This window comes from Neoarius graeffei, chromosome 1, assembly GCF_027579695.1.
Source record: "Neoarius graeffei isolate fNeoGra1 chromosome 1, fNeoGra1.pri, whole genome shotgun sequence".
NCBI classification, from domain to species: domain Eukaryota; kingdom Metazoa; phylum Chordata; class Actinopteri; order Siluriformes; family Ariidae; genus Neoarius; species Neoarius graeffei.
In genome coordinates this window covers 107,975,658-107,991,513 of record NC_083569.1, presented here as the reverse complement: position 1 = coordinate 107,991,513, position 15,856 = coordinate 107,975,658, and the positions used below count along the sequence as shown (strand labels likewise).

Genomic DNA, 15,856 nt, shown 5'->3' with positions numbered 1-15,856 from the left:
GGAATCAGGTGCAGGGATATTTCTTCCTTGTGACCTTGAGACTGGAGGAAGACTGGAGAAGTTACTTGGGTGACTCTTCTGTCACCTAAGGCTTGGCCATCCAGGGCAGACATAGACAGTGGGACTTCAAGAGGTGCAGTCGGGACATTGATACTTTGGGCAAAGTTAATATCCATAAAGTTTCCAGCCGCCCCTGAGTCTAACAAAGCTTGACAAGAGTGGACGGACTCACCCCAGGAGATGGAGACCGGGATGTAGATTCCTTGGCCAGGGAGTCTGGGAGAGAGGGTAGGCCCCGTCACAACCCTCCCTCGGCTGGACGGGGCGGTCCTTTTCCCGAGAGTTCGGGACATGATGCTCGGAAGTGACCAGGCTTGCCATAGTAGATGCAGCACTTGTCCCTCCTTCTGCGCTCCCTCTCAGATGCGGAGAGGCAAGTACGGCCCACTTGCATGGGTTCTGGACAGTCACTGGAGGAGGTAGACGGGCTCCAGGTAGAGGCAGGGAGGCCGGGGAGGCTCAGGAATTGGCGGAATTCTCTCATCCTGTTGTCCAGACGAGTAGAATGTGAGATCAGTGTTTCGAGGTCACTTGGGCATCCGATAGAAGCCAGACCGTCTTTGATGGGGTCAGACAGACCATGGTGGAAGGCTGACACCAGGGCAGTCTCGTTCCATCCAATTACTGCTGCAAGCGTCCGGAACGAGATGGCGTAGTCTGCGACGCTTCCCCCTTGCCGGATGGACATGAGCTTTCTGGCTGCGTCTTTACTGATGTCTGCTTGATCGAAGACACGCAGCATCTCCTCAGTAAATAGCTGGAAATCAGAGCACTCAGGTCCCTGTCTCTGCCAAATAGCAGTAGCCCAGGCTCGCGCCTTACCAGCTAACAAGGTTATCACAAAGGCAATCTTGCGGCGATCCGTAGTGTAGGTGGTAGGCTGAAGCTCAAAGGTGAGTTGACACTGGGTAAGGAACTCTCGACACTCACTGTGCTTGCTGTCGTACCTCTGTGGTGCAGGAAGGCTGGGTTCGCGAGGTGAAGGCAGCATGGCAGGAGGCATTGGAGCAGGAGCAGAATCAGGCGGAGGAGATGGGGACAGAGAAGTCAGCTGTGCCAGGGTTCTCCCAATCTGCTGAAGCAGTACCTCGTGGCAAGCAAGGGTCTCACATTGGCTTGCGAGAGTGTCCATGATGGATCCGAGGCGTGTTAACGCAGCCATCATTCCCTGAAGGTTGGCCGGGTAGACAGATGAAGAAGCCTCTGCTGAGTCGGTCATGACGGAGTCTTTCTGTTAGGGTTTTGCTGGGATTTGAACCTGGTTCGCTGGTGTGATAATCCAGCAAACCCCCACTAGGCCACCAGGGGGATGACTCAAGTGCAGAGGCGTGAGGCGGAAGTAGAAAGGTATCAAAAACAGTTTATTTACACTATGTACAATCTAAGGGAAAAAACAAAAAGAATAATCCAAAGCTCAGAAGATAAACCAAAAATAAAAATACCCAAAGGTACAAAGTCCAAAATCCAAATAAGAAAAAAAGGCAAAAACTCAAACGCTCAGAAGATCAAAAAGGTCAAAAACAAAATCCACAAAGTCCAAAAGAAAGAAGCAAAAACCAAGAATACAAAGACACAGGCAAGGTACATGGAACAGAGGGAACTAGCACTAACAGCATAACATAGGAAAAAGACTCCGTGACAAGGGAACAAACAGAGGGGTATTTATACACAAACTAATTAAGGACAGGGCGGGGCAGGAAACGGGCAATAAGACAAAAACAAAACACAGAACACAGTGGTGACCTCTAGAGGCCCAAAACAAACATGACAAGAAAAGGAAATAACAGTGGCCTCTAGAGGCCAAAACAGTCCCAGTCCTAACAGAGACGTGGCTCAACGACAGAGTTCTGGACACTCCCATTCAGCTGGACGGGCTAGCCTCATTCCGAGCCATCAGAAATACAGCTCTGTGCGGTAAGACGCGTGGAGGTGGCTTGTGTATTTACATCAACACAGAATGGTGCAAGAATTTGGTGCTAGTCTCTGGTTATTGGTCATCGCTAGTAGAGTTTGTGACTGTTTAAATGTAGACCACAGGAATCCACTTCCACATTCATAATAGTTTACATTTCCCCCAGTGCTCATGCTAAGTACAGTGTACTGTACGGTACTGTCAGAGAACTGCAGAATGCACACCCAGATGGATTGTTTGTCACTGGAGATTTCAACCATGCAAATCTCAGGTCAGTGCTCCCTAAATTCCATCAGTATGTTGACTTTGCAATGAGAAGGGTGAACATGCTGGATCTTGGTTGCACACAAATTCCCACCCCCACCTCAGCTATTTAGACCACATCTCTGGAATGCTAATTCCAGCATACAGACCGCTTGTCAGACACTCCAAACTGGTTCTAAAGCAGCTAAAAACCTTGCCAGAAGGAGCCATCTCTGCTCTGTTTTGAGAGAACTGACTGGGACATGTTTAAGAAGGCTGCAACCAATAGTGACTACACCAACTTTGAGGAGTACACAGCATCAGTGACTAGCTACATCAACAAGTGCATCGATGTCAATGTGTCTAAGATCATCACCAATTGTCCCAACCAGAAGCCGTGGATTGCTGCAGGTGTGCGCACACAACTGAGGACCCGAGATGCTACTTCTGAGCAGGTGATGGGGCAGCCCTAAGCGTAGCAAGGACCAAATTTTCTCAGGCCATCAGATCAGCAAAGCACGCACACGTCCAGAGAATTCAAAGCTACTTTCATGACAGCGGTAACATGCAGTGCATGTGGCAGGGCATCTAGGTCATCACCAACTACAGGACAACACCTGCCTGTGACAATGATGCCTCCCTTCCAGATGTGCTGAACAAATTCTACGCACGATTTGAGGTGCGGAATAGCGTAGCAATGAGCAAAGACCATCCCTCCTCCCAATGACCAGGTGCTGTGTCTGACCATAGTCAATGTAAGGAAAACTCTACGCAGAGTCAACCCACAGAAGGCTGCTGGACCAGACAACATCCCCAGTAAATTGTTCAGACAATGTGCAGAACAGCTAGCAGATGTTCTTACTGACATCTTCAATATCTCCTTGAGCAACGCTGTCGTTCCAAAGTGCTTCGAGACCACTACTATTGTCCCCATGCCAAAGAAGTCTTCAGTGTTCTGCCTCAATGACTACCGTCTTGTTGCACTCACACCCATCATTATGAAGTGCTTCAAGAGGCTCATCATGAGGCACATAAAGACCCTGCTGCCTCCCTCACTGGACCCCCCTGCAGTTCACGTACTGCCATAACCAGCTGCCACCCTTCATCTGGCCCTTAGCCACCTGGACAAAAAGGACACATACATTCAAATGCTCTTCATAGACATCAGTTCCCCATTCAACACAATCATTCCTCAGCAGCAAATTGGAAAGCTGGGCCTGAACCCCTCCCTCTGCAACTGTATTCTGGACTTCCTGACTGAGAGACCTCAGTCACTCCAGATTGGGAGCAGAACTTCCAGCACCACCATACTAAGCACTGCCCCTCCCCCCCCAAGTGTGCTTAATCCACTGCTGTTCACTCTGACTCACAACTGTGCAGCAGTGCACAGTTCTAATCATAACATCACGTTTGCTGATGACATGACTGTGGTGGATCTCATCACTAAGAATGACAAGTCAGCAAACAGAGAGGGGGTGCAATGGCAATCAGACTGGTGCAGAATCAACAACCTGTCTCTGAACGTAGACAAAATAAAAGAGATGGTTGTTTGCTTCAGAACAATACAGAGTGACCACTCTCCGCTGTACATCGACAGCTCGCCTGTGGAGATCATTAAGGGCACCAGATTCCTTGGTGTTCATCTGGTAGAGAACCTCACCTAGTCCCTCAACACCAGCTCCATAGCCAAGAAAGCCCAGCAGCATCTCTACTTCCTACGAAAGCTGAGGAAAACACATCACCCATCCTCACATTATTCTACAGAGGGACTATTGGGAGCATTCTAAGCAGCTGCATAACAGTCTAGTTTGAGAATTGCATGGTCTCAGCTTGCAAGACCTTACAGCGGATAGTGAGGACAGCTGAGAAGATTGGAGTCTCTCTTCCCTTCATCAAGGGAATTTACACCACATGCTGCATCTGGAAAGCCACCAACATTGTACATGACCCCATGCACCCCTCACACAACCTCTTCACCCTCCTGGCGTCTGGAAAGAGGTACCGAAGCGTTTGGGCCTTCACAGCCAGGGTTTGTAACAGTTTCTTCTTACATGCCATCAGACTCCTCAACTCTGAGGGATTGGATTGATACACACGGATTGTTGATCACACCACTCCCACTGCAGTCTTTGCACAGTGAAGAACAATACACTGTCATGTTTTACAATGTTTGCAATGCTTCTCACATACACAATGTTTACTTTTTTTTCTTTACACATGCTACCTCAAAACGCACACTCATACTTTGTGCCCGTTGTCAGTTACAGGTGCTGATTGGCACTATACTGTCTGTGCAGTGTTCGGAAGGTTACTTTAGAAAAGTAATTCGTTACAGTTACAAGTTACCCTGTTTAAAATGTAATAGTAGTGTAACTATTTCAATTACTATATCTGAGTAATGTAACTAATTACTTTTCAATTACTTTTTGATTACTTTTCTAATTTTTGAATGAGTATTCTGTGCCGTTAACCATTTTCAAATTTTTAAACCTGGCAGTGTTAAGCTCAAAACAATACTAAACACTGTCTACTGAACCCCTTTTAATACATGAATTAACATCACATCTTTTATAAGGATAATATAATAATAACCACCACAAGGTCAGACTTCAAGACACATTTTACTGTAAAATCAATCAGAGTTGACATACAAAGTCACAACCAGGCCTGGAATTTCATCGTTTTAGGGGCAAGGCCACTTGGCCTATTGTGCTGTCAATTTTTTGAGGGCACGAAGGCCAAAAGCCAAGGCACCGAGGCCATAAAATAAAACAATGATTATGAGTTCACATCTATAATGAACTTAATTTAAGGACTAATGACTCTTCTGAGGAAGTTTCGACTGGGACTCTAATCTATCAAGCAGGTAAAGAAACATCTACACTATTATGTCTGAAGATAAGAAAATATTGAACACATCTAAACTTATCAATCCATCACTCACTTCAAAAATTGTAAAACTTATTAAACCTATATCCTCCCATAATTTTTGTTCAATTGATACTGAATGTGCAAGAGCATCTTCAGACTGTACTACTACACAGATTTTTGATGAATCAAAATTGAGCCTGGAGTACATCAAAATGTTTGACTGTAAATGGAATATATACTAGCATGCAGGCTACTGATTAACCCATAAGAGCCCAGACCGATTTCTCAATCAAGGAAAATTATTGAGGAAATAAAATGAACTAAATAGACGACAAAGAAAACATTTCTGACCTTTTATTTTTTAAAATAGCACTTTCATGTCTCAAGATCTGAAATATTCACAGCAGGGCAGCACTGTGGCCTGAGGTAAAACATGATAGTTTAAGTTTGTTTAAATTACAAAAATGAGTACACCCAATGACTGTTAACCCGAAAGTTCATTCTGTGCAAACAGTTTGAGTAAATACCACTTTTAAAGATTAGTTTTATTGCATTACTTAAACAGTATGAGTATATGAAGAGTATATGAGACAGTCATTGGATGTACTCATTTTTGTAATTTAAACAAACTTAAACTATCATGTTTTACCTCAGGCCACAGTGCTGCCCTGTTGTGATTGGCTCAAAACTCAAGACAAGTTGAGTTGACAGCTACAGAGGAAGTTGCACCATTTTCTAATTTACACAGAGCAATTTAAGGTCTTTGCACCTTTGACAGCAAGCTAATTAGCATTTGTTACCGGCTACAGTCGGTACTCGGCATGTTAAAAGTGGGTCAACGTTGTAACGACATAACGTTACTGTACAAGCAATGCTTATTTAATGGTAACAAACTTAAGCCTTATATGTTGAAATTCCTTTCTTATTCGTTCGTTAATTTATCACACAGTCTTACCTCAGTCAACTTCTTCCCTCCTTCTGTGAAAATTCAACGTCTCAGACACGGACACAAGTGGGCGGGGATGCGTTTGATTAAGTCTCCTGATTGGCTGGTGATAGATTGGTGGGCGGGGGATGCGTTTGATTAAGTCTCCTGATTGGCTGGTGATAGATTGGTGTCATTATAGCGCGTCGGAGCGGTTCATGCCAGGCTCGAGTCCGATCCACCACTGATGAATTGCCCAATAAGAATCCAGAATGTCATCAAAAGATGTATTTTTTTTTCTCAATAGACACAGGTGATGTTAAAGCCTATTGGCAGTCACGAGGCAGACTACAAAACCGCAGGGCATCAAGGCCACTGTGGCCTTACAGCAGATATTTTTTCCAAGGGCACAAGGCCAAATTGAGAGGGCGGCCATGGCCCTCGCGAAATTCTTGCCTTCTTCAGATGTAATTAAAATTGTAATTCTGAATATTTTCGTAAGTAACTGTAATTGAATTACACATTTTTCTCCAGTAACTGTAATATATTACTGTTACATTTATTTTGTAATTAAATTACGTAACGCCATTACATGTATCTCGTTACTCCCCAGCACTGTGTCTGTGCTAGTTGTCTTTTTTGCACTGTCTTAGTTTGCACTTTTTGTTTGTAGTTTGTTGTCTGCAATGTTTGCACTCGTGCACTTTGTTATATGTACTTTTGTTGTCCTGTGATGTTTAATGTAGCACCATGGTCCTGGAAAAACATTGTTTCATTTGAACTGTGTATTGCATCAACTGTCTATGGTTGAAATGAGAATTTAAAAAAAAAAGCCTTGACCTTGATTAACTTTCTTGCATTTGTAGCAAATTCTCCATGATTATGTGACTCAGTGCATGGAGTTTTGCTCTCAGGCCAAGAACATACCTAATTTAATTTTTGCTTTGTGAAGATCCCTCCTCCCAAGTTTCTTTCATGACATCTAAGATGCCACAGGGCTTGCACCCATATAGCAATTCAAACTGGGAAAATCCAGTGGAGGCTTGTGGGACCTCACGTCCTGCAAACAGAGGGTCTAGCCACTTATCCCAGTTTCTAGCATCCTTGTGAAAACTTATGAATAATGTTTTGAAGTGTTTGATTAAATCATTCTACCAGCCCATCTGTCTGCAGATAGTAAGTGCTGGTATAAATCGATTTACTTCCCAATAATTTGTACAGTTCATGGAGTGTGCATGACATAAGTCGTGCTTTGATCAGTCAGGATTTTTTTTGGAATCCTGACTCAGGAGATAATATAGAAGAGTGCATCCAGAACATCGTGCTAAGAGGCACTGCTTCCACATATCACGTTGCATAATCCACAATGACTAACAGAAAGCGATACCCATGTGGAGATCGATCTAATGGCCTAAAAAGTTTCATGCCAATTCTTTTGAAAGGGATCTCAATTAATGGTAATGGGCACAATGGTGCTTTTGGCATGGCAGCTGGGTTTACCAGCTGGCATTCGCAACAAGCCGCACGCCACCTGCAGACATTGGCGCAAATCCTTGGCCAACAGAAACAAGCCCTGAGATAATTTAGTGTTTTGTCTTGACCCAAGTGCCCAGCCATAGGATTATGATGAGCCGCATGGAATAAAAGTTCCTTACAGCTCTTTGGGACCAACAACTGTGTCATCTCTTCTTTAGTCAGAGTGTCCTGCATCACTAAATATAGCCTATCCTTAATAATACAAAAATACGGAAAGGAAGGCGCAATATTAGGCTGGAGCTTCTGACCATCAATTACTTTCACTTGGTCAAAAGCGTGCCTCAGGGTCTTGTCTTGCGTCTGCTCCAGTAGGAAATCCTCTGAGGGATTTATGAGAGAGAGGAGAGGCAGGGCCCGCCCCTGCCCTTCCCACTTGCCATGTCATCATGATGCGGACGGCCCTGGCACTGCCTCCCCAGCCAGTGTTGCCGTGGGATTTGTAACATGCTACTGCAGGACCCATCCACTACTAATTTGTGTTATTAATGTTGTAAATCCCAGCTAATCTGTCCCCAGGATAAGTGGATGGGTGAGGCTCAGACTGACCGCTGCCTCTACACTGTTTTTCACCTGGGAATTGAATAGTGATGGGCATTAGAAGATATTTGTGGACATCTCCATGTACACACCTCACGTTCACTAACCGTGCATTTTTCCAGTGCCCCACATTGAATCAGGCTTTTATGCATGGAGGTCTGATTTCAACCAGAATCCACCAAACCCTGATGTGTACCCCCTTGAATACTTGGATGTGGTATGCTCCTGCTTGATCAGGGAAGCCCACAGCACATCAGGGATGCGAATTGGAATCCCCACCCCTTTGCGGAAGTGCTGATTCCACGAAATCCCAGCCTTCCTGCTGCACCAGCAGACCTGCCTGGGCTTTCTCTTGACTTTGGTGGGCACAGATGAGTTCAACTGTGGATGGGGGGTTAGTGGCAACATAAACACGCAAGAAGAAATGGGTGAGTAGACATGAGGACAGATACGAGTGCAAGGAGTGGGCATCAGGGGAATTGGCCCCTGTCTCTGTGGGACTGGGGTAGGGGAGGGGCAGGGAGAGAGAATGAAAGAGAGAGGGAGAGAGATGGGAGCTACAGGAGTGTCTGCTCCCACAAACACCAGCAGGTAGTCCTCTGCCAGTTGGACCACCTGCTCCAGTGATGCTGTGCAGTGACGCTTTGAAATTAGCTCATGTTTAAAGTCTTTAATTTTCTGTAAAACTGCTTTGAGATAACATCTGTTAAAAATGTGATACAAATAAACTTGACTATAGAATTTCTAGGCATCACCTTTGACAGCAACTGGATGCAAGCTTCACTACCTCTCAGAAAAATCAAATTGCTTCAGAGAAGTCATGAGGGAGGCGATAGCAATTTCAAAAGGGAATTGTTTATATGTTTGGGCATCTTAATTATGCAATATGAATTATTCTCCAGGGATGCTCCTTTGTATCCAGGCTTCTTGATCTCTCTAAATCTGTAGAGAACTTCATGATAGGGTGAGCTCAGACACAGGCTGCAGATCTGAATACCGGTTCTGGTCTCCTTCTGTTGGATAAATGGAATGGTATCTCATTCTTTTATAATGAAACCTGGAATCTCCATTAGCGATTAAACTGTTCACAAAAGCAGCCCCTTCCAGTGGTGGTGGTGGTGGGCATAGCCGGCCCATGGCATAGGCAATATAGGCAAATGCTAAGGCCGCTGCGTCCATCCAGGGGCGCAGAAATTGGGGGAGAAAAATTATGACTTCCACTATTCTGAAAACGAGTCAGCATTATAATGCCTTAGCCTAATTTAATTGTACAGCAAAGCATGTAGTCAGGGTGCGATTTGTCAAAAAAAGCGGGGTGGGGTGTGGTGGTGGTTGTTAATCATGAAACAATAAGCGCTCAACAGTGGTTCGCCCTGTCTATAGTGTGTCTTCGGGTGCGCAAGTGCGCATCCGCGGCTATTCTCTGTTTTGGCCATGTAATAGCCTAAGTGTTGTTGGCTAAAGAGTGTTTTTGCATAACGTAGATAACTGACATAGATCTGTTGCTCGTTTTGAATATGGCTGCACTTGGAGCAGTCTGTCGGTGTCGTTGAGCAGTCTGGGCTGAAGTAAAGGTCTTTTATGCACCGAACACGTTTCGCAGCGAGATATTCCAATGGTGCCTGGCACGTTTTTTTTTTTAAAATAAAACAAAGTTGCTTTGTTGATCTGTGTTCTCATTAAAATGACAGTTTAGCAGCTCATTCAAGCAACCATGTTGCGAAGAGCTTCCTGGAGGAAAATATAATAAACGCATTGAAAACAAGAAACAATCTCAGTGCGTCAAGACTGCAGGGAAACGAAACAAGCACTCAGATGTGTTCTCTTTACAAATAGCATAAATGGCACACTTTCTCTCCTGTAAAGGAAGAAGACACAAAAGCAACTCACCGAGCGGGTGGTGAGGAATTCAGTAAATAATAATAATAATTATTATTATTATTATTATTATTATTATTATTATTATTATCATTAATAGACCTGTTACTTTCCCAAGGCGCCCCCTCTCGTCCGACCAGGCTTTATATATGCTAGACTACCACTTGGGGAGGATGGTTGTGCTTTTGGGTATTTAACAAACAGTGGTGGCTGGTAGTCTTTCAAACAGGGGAGGCTGGTCGGTTATGATATTTCCAGATTCTAAAAGAAAAAACATCAATTTTGCCCATATTCTTGCCTCTGATCTGGCTGATTGTTGGCAGGGTCACAAACTGTGAAATAACAGGTTCTTTTGGCCCATTAGCCTACTGTCCAATATACATGATGGTGGTGTTGGGGGGGAGGGGTATATTTTAACATTTTATATTTTAAAATTGTGGCATGTTGTTTAAAAATTGATCATTATTGAAATCACCTCTTTGTCAGGAACCGCAGCAGTAGAGCTGGGTGCCACACATTTCATTCAATGACACTTTCCCTATATTTTACTTATTTTGACTGAGAAATGTTTTATTGACAATTTTGATAACCCTTCACTTTTAATCCAGGTCTGTAGTGTGAAATGTTCTCGGCTGTGTTTTTGTTTAAAAATGTTTTCCAAATTGTAGCTGTGTTTAATTCATATCCAGAAAAATATATATTCCAATATAATATACTCAGCATAAACATTTTAAATAGATTCTATATTTTTGGTCCATCCATGACATATTACTAAAGTAGCCTATTTACTGTTGTTGATGTGGGTCACTTGCTGTTAGCCAATTCACTTTCTCGTACCAGGAGAGCTGAAAGGAACGAGTATTATTCCCTACCTTTTTCACCAAGTCAATTTGAGGCGTTGGTCTACCCTGCTCTTTAATTTTAATTTTTTCCTCGAAAGGAAGACTGGCAAATGGCTTCGCCAAAATTAAATCAGCAATGCTTGGCATCCGTGCACAGCTTTCTTGCTAGCTGACTAGCCCCCTCAAGTTCAAGTTCAGTCACTCAAATAAACAAAATTTCTGGAACTAAGATAGCAAACTTGACAACACTATATTTACACTTTATTTACAATGAAAATATATACAAACTAAAAAAGCTGGTAGAAACCGTATGTAATGAATGAAATCGAAATGTAAGCTGATCTTTTACAATACACCACAGCACTTGCGAATCCGCATGGGACTGAACTGAAATTCACCGCTGCCTGTCTATAGTTGAAACGAGCTGTCAATCAAAGAAAATATCCGGCCGCTTTCACCAATCACCAGTCTCCTCGCGGAAACTGCCATGTCCCTCCCATGTGAGGCTGGGAGTCCGTAGGCGGGCATTTTCGCAGTATTTGTCCAATAATCATCTTGCATTTTGAGATTGAAAAGCGCATAGCTCCCAAATGCCATTGAAGTGCACTGAGGCTGGGCTGCATCGCGCTGTCATGAGGGGGAAAAACTCACGCACACATTAAAGTTATAATGGAATGATTTCGCACTGTAGTAGGTTGAGCACATATATTTCTATGATTCTGGATCTGAAATAGCAATGTTATAAGGTTGGCTATAACATAAGCCTAGCGCAATTCATCCTACATGATGTTCGTCATTTTTAGAGGAGGCTGAGCCTCCCTCGTTGTCTTAGAGCAATCGCCCGTGTTAACAAAGTTATTCAAGCTCTTCTCAGCCTCCACCCATAGGTGGGATGTGCTCCTGAAATATGTGAAAATCACTCTGAAATCATGGGCTGAGACCAGATGGGAAAGCAGGATAAAAAGCATTGAAGCAGTAAGGTATCAGGCTGGGCAAGTCAGGGATGCTCTTCTGGAGGTGAGGGAAACAACTGCAGACCCTGTGGTGAGAGTTGAAGCCTAGTCTTTGGCTGAGGAGATTGGATCCTATCGCTTTTGCATTTGTACAGCTATATGGTATGGCATTCTCAGCAAGATCCAGCATGTCAGTAAACTGATGCAGTCACCTTCCATCCAGCTTGATGTGACTGTCAACTTGCTGAAGAAAACCAGAGATTCCCTCACCAGTTACAGAAACACTGGATTTTCTGATGCACAGACAACTGCAAAGGAGATGTGTGAAGAGATGAATGTGGAGGCTGAACTCAAAAAAAGGCATTTGAGAACCACAAAAAGGCAATTTGGCTATGAGTCTCCAGACGAGCCAATACAAGATGCACTACGAAACCTGGAAACCACATTTTTTAATGTGGGCATGGATAGTGCCATCTCTTCACTTGATGAGAGATTTCAGAGTCTTGGAGAGATGAATAACATCTTTGCTGTGCTCCTCAATTTCCCCAACTTGAAAGAACAGAACTTGCTCCAGAAGTGTCAAACCCTAAGTGCTGCCCTGACCCACGACAGCCAGCAGGACATTAGTGGCACAGAACTTGCAAAGGAAATGCAGAATTTCCCACCATTGCCCTCAAAGAATATGACAAACATGGAACTTTTGACCTTCCTGCAAGAGAAGAAGCTGGCAGAAATTTACCCCAACATGTGGGTTGCTTTGAGAATCTCTGCCACTCTTCCTGTTACTGTGGCTGCTGCTGAAAGAAGCTTCTCTAAGCTCAAACTAATAAAAACTTATCTGAGATCTACTATGATGCAAGACCACCTCAGTGGACTTGCCATTATAAGCATCAACCATGTGGTCTCAAATCAGTTATCATATGATGATGTTGTAGATGACTTTGCTGCAAGAAAGACTAGGAGGGTAAAGCTGTAGCAGGTTATGTGAGATTGAGGATGCTCTGGTGTTGTTCAAGTTCAAGTTCAACTTTTATTGTCAATTTCCTTACATGCACCAGTCATACAAAGGAGCTGAAATTACGTTTTTCACTCTCCCATACGTGGACAGACATCAAAGTGCTGAGAAAAAAAAATAGGAAAGCAGCACAACATATCAACATATAGTAAACTAGTATTTCCCTTGTCTCGTCTCGTCGTCTTCCGCTTTATCCGGGACCGGGTCGCGGAGGCAGCAGTCTAAGCAGGGAAGCCCAAACTTCCCTTTCCCCAGACACCTCAGCCAGCTCCTCGGGAAGAACACCGAGGCGTTCCCAGGCCGCCGAGAGACATAGTCCCTCCAGCGTGTCCTGGGTCTTCCCCGGGGCCTCCTCCCGGGGGAACATGCCTGGAACACCTCCCCAGGGAGGCGTCCAGGAGGCATCTGAAAAAGATGCCTGAGCCACCTCAGCTGATTCCTCTCGATGTGGAGGAGTAGCGGTTCTACTCCGAGCTCCTCCCGAGTGACTGTGCTTCTCACACTATCTCTAAGGGAGCGCCCAGCCACCCTGCGAAGTAAACTCATTTCGGCCGCTTGTATCCGTGATCTTGTTCTTTCGGTCATTACCCAAAGCTCATGTCCATAGGTGAGAGTCGGAACGTAGATCGACTGGTAAAGCGACCGCATCACTGCGGAGGCTGCACTGATCCGCCTGTCGATCTCACGCTCCATCCTTCCCTCACTCATGAACAAGATCCCGAGATACTTAAACTCCTCCACTTGAGGCAGGACTTCTCCACCAACCCGGAGAGGGCAAGCCACCCTTTTCCGGTCGAGAACCATGGCCTTGGACTTGGAGGTGCTGATTCTCATCCCAGCCACTTCACACTCGACTGCAAACCACCCCAGTGCATGCTGAAGGTCCTGGTTTGAAGAAGCCAACAGGACAACATCATCCGCAAAAAGCAGAGATGAAATCCTGTGGTTCCCAAACAGGATTCCTTCCAGCCCCTGGCTGCGCCTAGAAATTCTGTCCATAAAAATTATGAACCGGTGACAAAGGGCAGCCCTGCCGGAGTCCAACATGCACTGGTAACAGGTCTGACTTACTGCCGGCAATGCGAACCAGACTCTTGCTCCGTTCGTACAGGGACCGGACAGCCCTTAGCAAAGAGCCCCGAACCCCATACTCCCGAAGCACCCCCCACAGAATACCACGGGAGACATGGTTGAATGCCTTCTCCAGATCCACAAAGCACATGTGGACTGGTTGGGCAAACTCCCATGAACCCTCGAGCACCCTCTGAAGGGTATAGAGCTGGTCCAGTGTTCCGCAACCAGGACGAAAACCGCATTGTTCCTCCTGGATCCTAGGTTCGACTATTGGTCCAATTCTCCTCTCCAGTACCCTGGAGTAAACCTTCCCTGGGAGGCTGAGAAGTGTGATTCCCCTATAATTGGAGCACACTCTCCGGTCCCCTTTCTTAAAAAGAGGGACCACCACCCCAGTCTGCCACTCCAGAGGCACTGTCCCCGACCGCCACGCAATGTTGCAGAGGCGTGTCAACCAAGACAGCCCCACAACATCCAGAGACTTGAGATACTCAGGGCGGATCTCATCCACCCCCGGTGCCTTGCCACCGAGGAGCTTGCAAACCACCTCAGTGACTTCGGCTTGGGTAATGGACGAGTCCACCTCTGAGTCATCAGCCTCAGTCTCCTCAATGGAAGACATGACGGTGGGATTGAGGAGATTCTCAAAGTATTCCTTCCACCGCCCGACAATGTCCCCAGTCGAGGTAAACAGCTCCCCACCCGCACTGTAAACAGTGTTGGCAGAGTGTCGCCCACGTGAGCATTGAAGTCCCCCAGTAGCACAATGTAGTCCCCAGTCTGAGCACCCCTCAGTACCTCTCCCAGGGACTCGAAGAAGGCCGGATACTCTATACTGCCATTCGGCCCGTAGGCGCAAATAACAGCAAGAGCCCTCTCCCCAATCTGAAGGCGCAGAGAGGCGACCCTCTCGTTCACTGGGGTAAACTCCAACACATGGCGGCTGAGCTGGGGAGCTATAAGCAAGCCCACACCAGCCCGCCGCCGCTCACCATGGGCGACTCCAGAGAAGTGGAAAGTCCAGCCCCTCTCGAGGAGCTGGGTTCCAGAGCCCAAGCTGTGCGTGGAGGTGAGCCCGACTATCTCTAGCCGGTACCTCTCAACCTCCCGCACAAGCTCAAGCTCTTTCCCCCCCCCCAGCGAAGTGACATTCCATGTCCCAACAGCTAGCCGCTTTGTCCGGGGATCAGGTCGTCGAGGCCCCTGCCTTCGACTGCCACCCAATCCACACTGCACCAGTCCCCTACTGCTACCTCTGTGGGTGGTGAACCCACAGGAGGTCGGGCCCACATCACCTCTTCGAGCTGAGCCCGGCCGGGCCCCATGGGCAAAGGCCCGGCCACCAAGCGCTCGCAAACGAGCCCCAACCCCGGGCCTGGCTCCAGGGTGGGGCCCCGGCTGCACCATACCGGGCGACGTCACGGTCCTTAATTGTTTTTCCATAGGGGTTTTGGTGAACTGCTCTTGGTCTGGCCTGTCTGCCTTGGGAAACCCTGACAGGGGCATAATGCCCCCGACAACATAGCTCCTAGGATCATTCAAGCACACAAACCCCTCCACCACAATAAGGTGGCAGTTCTAGGAGGGGTATTTCCCTTGTACTATATTCAGTATCAACAAATACACATAGTTACATATCAACAGTTTTTTTTTCCCCCCTGGTCTACATTTAGTTTTTCAATAGTTGAAGTTGAAGGCAGTACCAAAAAACACCACTAGAGGTCTTTTTAATATCACAATTTTATATATTTTTTAAATTTTTATTTAAATCCTTGTATTTTTCATGCACACTGGTTTCTTTAATATCTTATTTTGTGCAATGCCTTATTTATATTGCATTTACGAATTACAACACTTGTTTACATTTTTTTATTTTGGGAGTACTGTAAATGTAATACTTTATGTAAGCCATTTATATTATGTTTCATATATTCAGTTCATATTTTGTATTTTTCTTTAATTCAGTATTAAATATTTTGAATGTGCAATTTCTTTATTTAATGCCTTTAA

General features: G+C 45.5%; 1 pseudogene; it reads left to right on the top strand.

Moving 5' to 3' along the window:
- Positions 1-15,856, top strand: part of LOC132885858 (zinc finger protein 585A-like) — a 78,284-nt pseudogene that overhangs the window by 40,740 nt on the left and 21,688 nt on the right.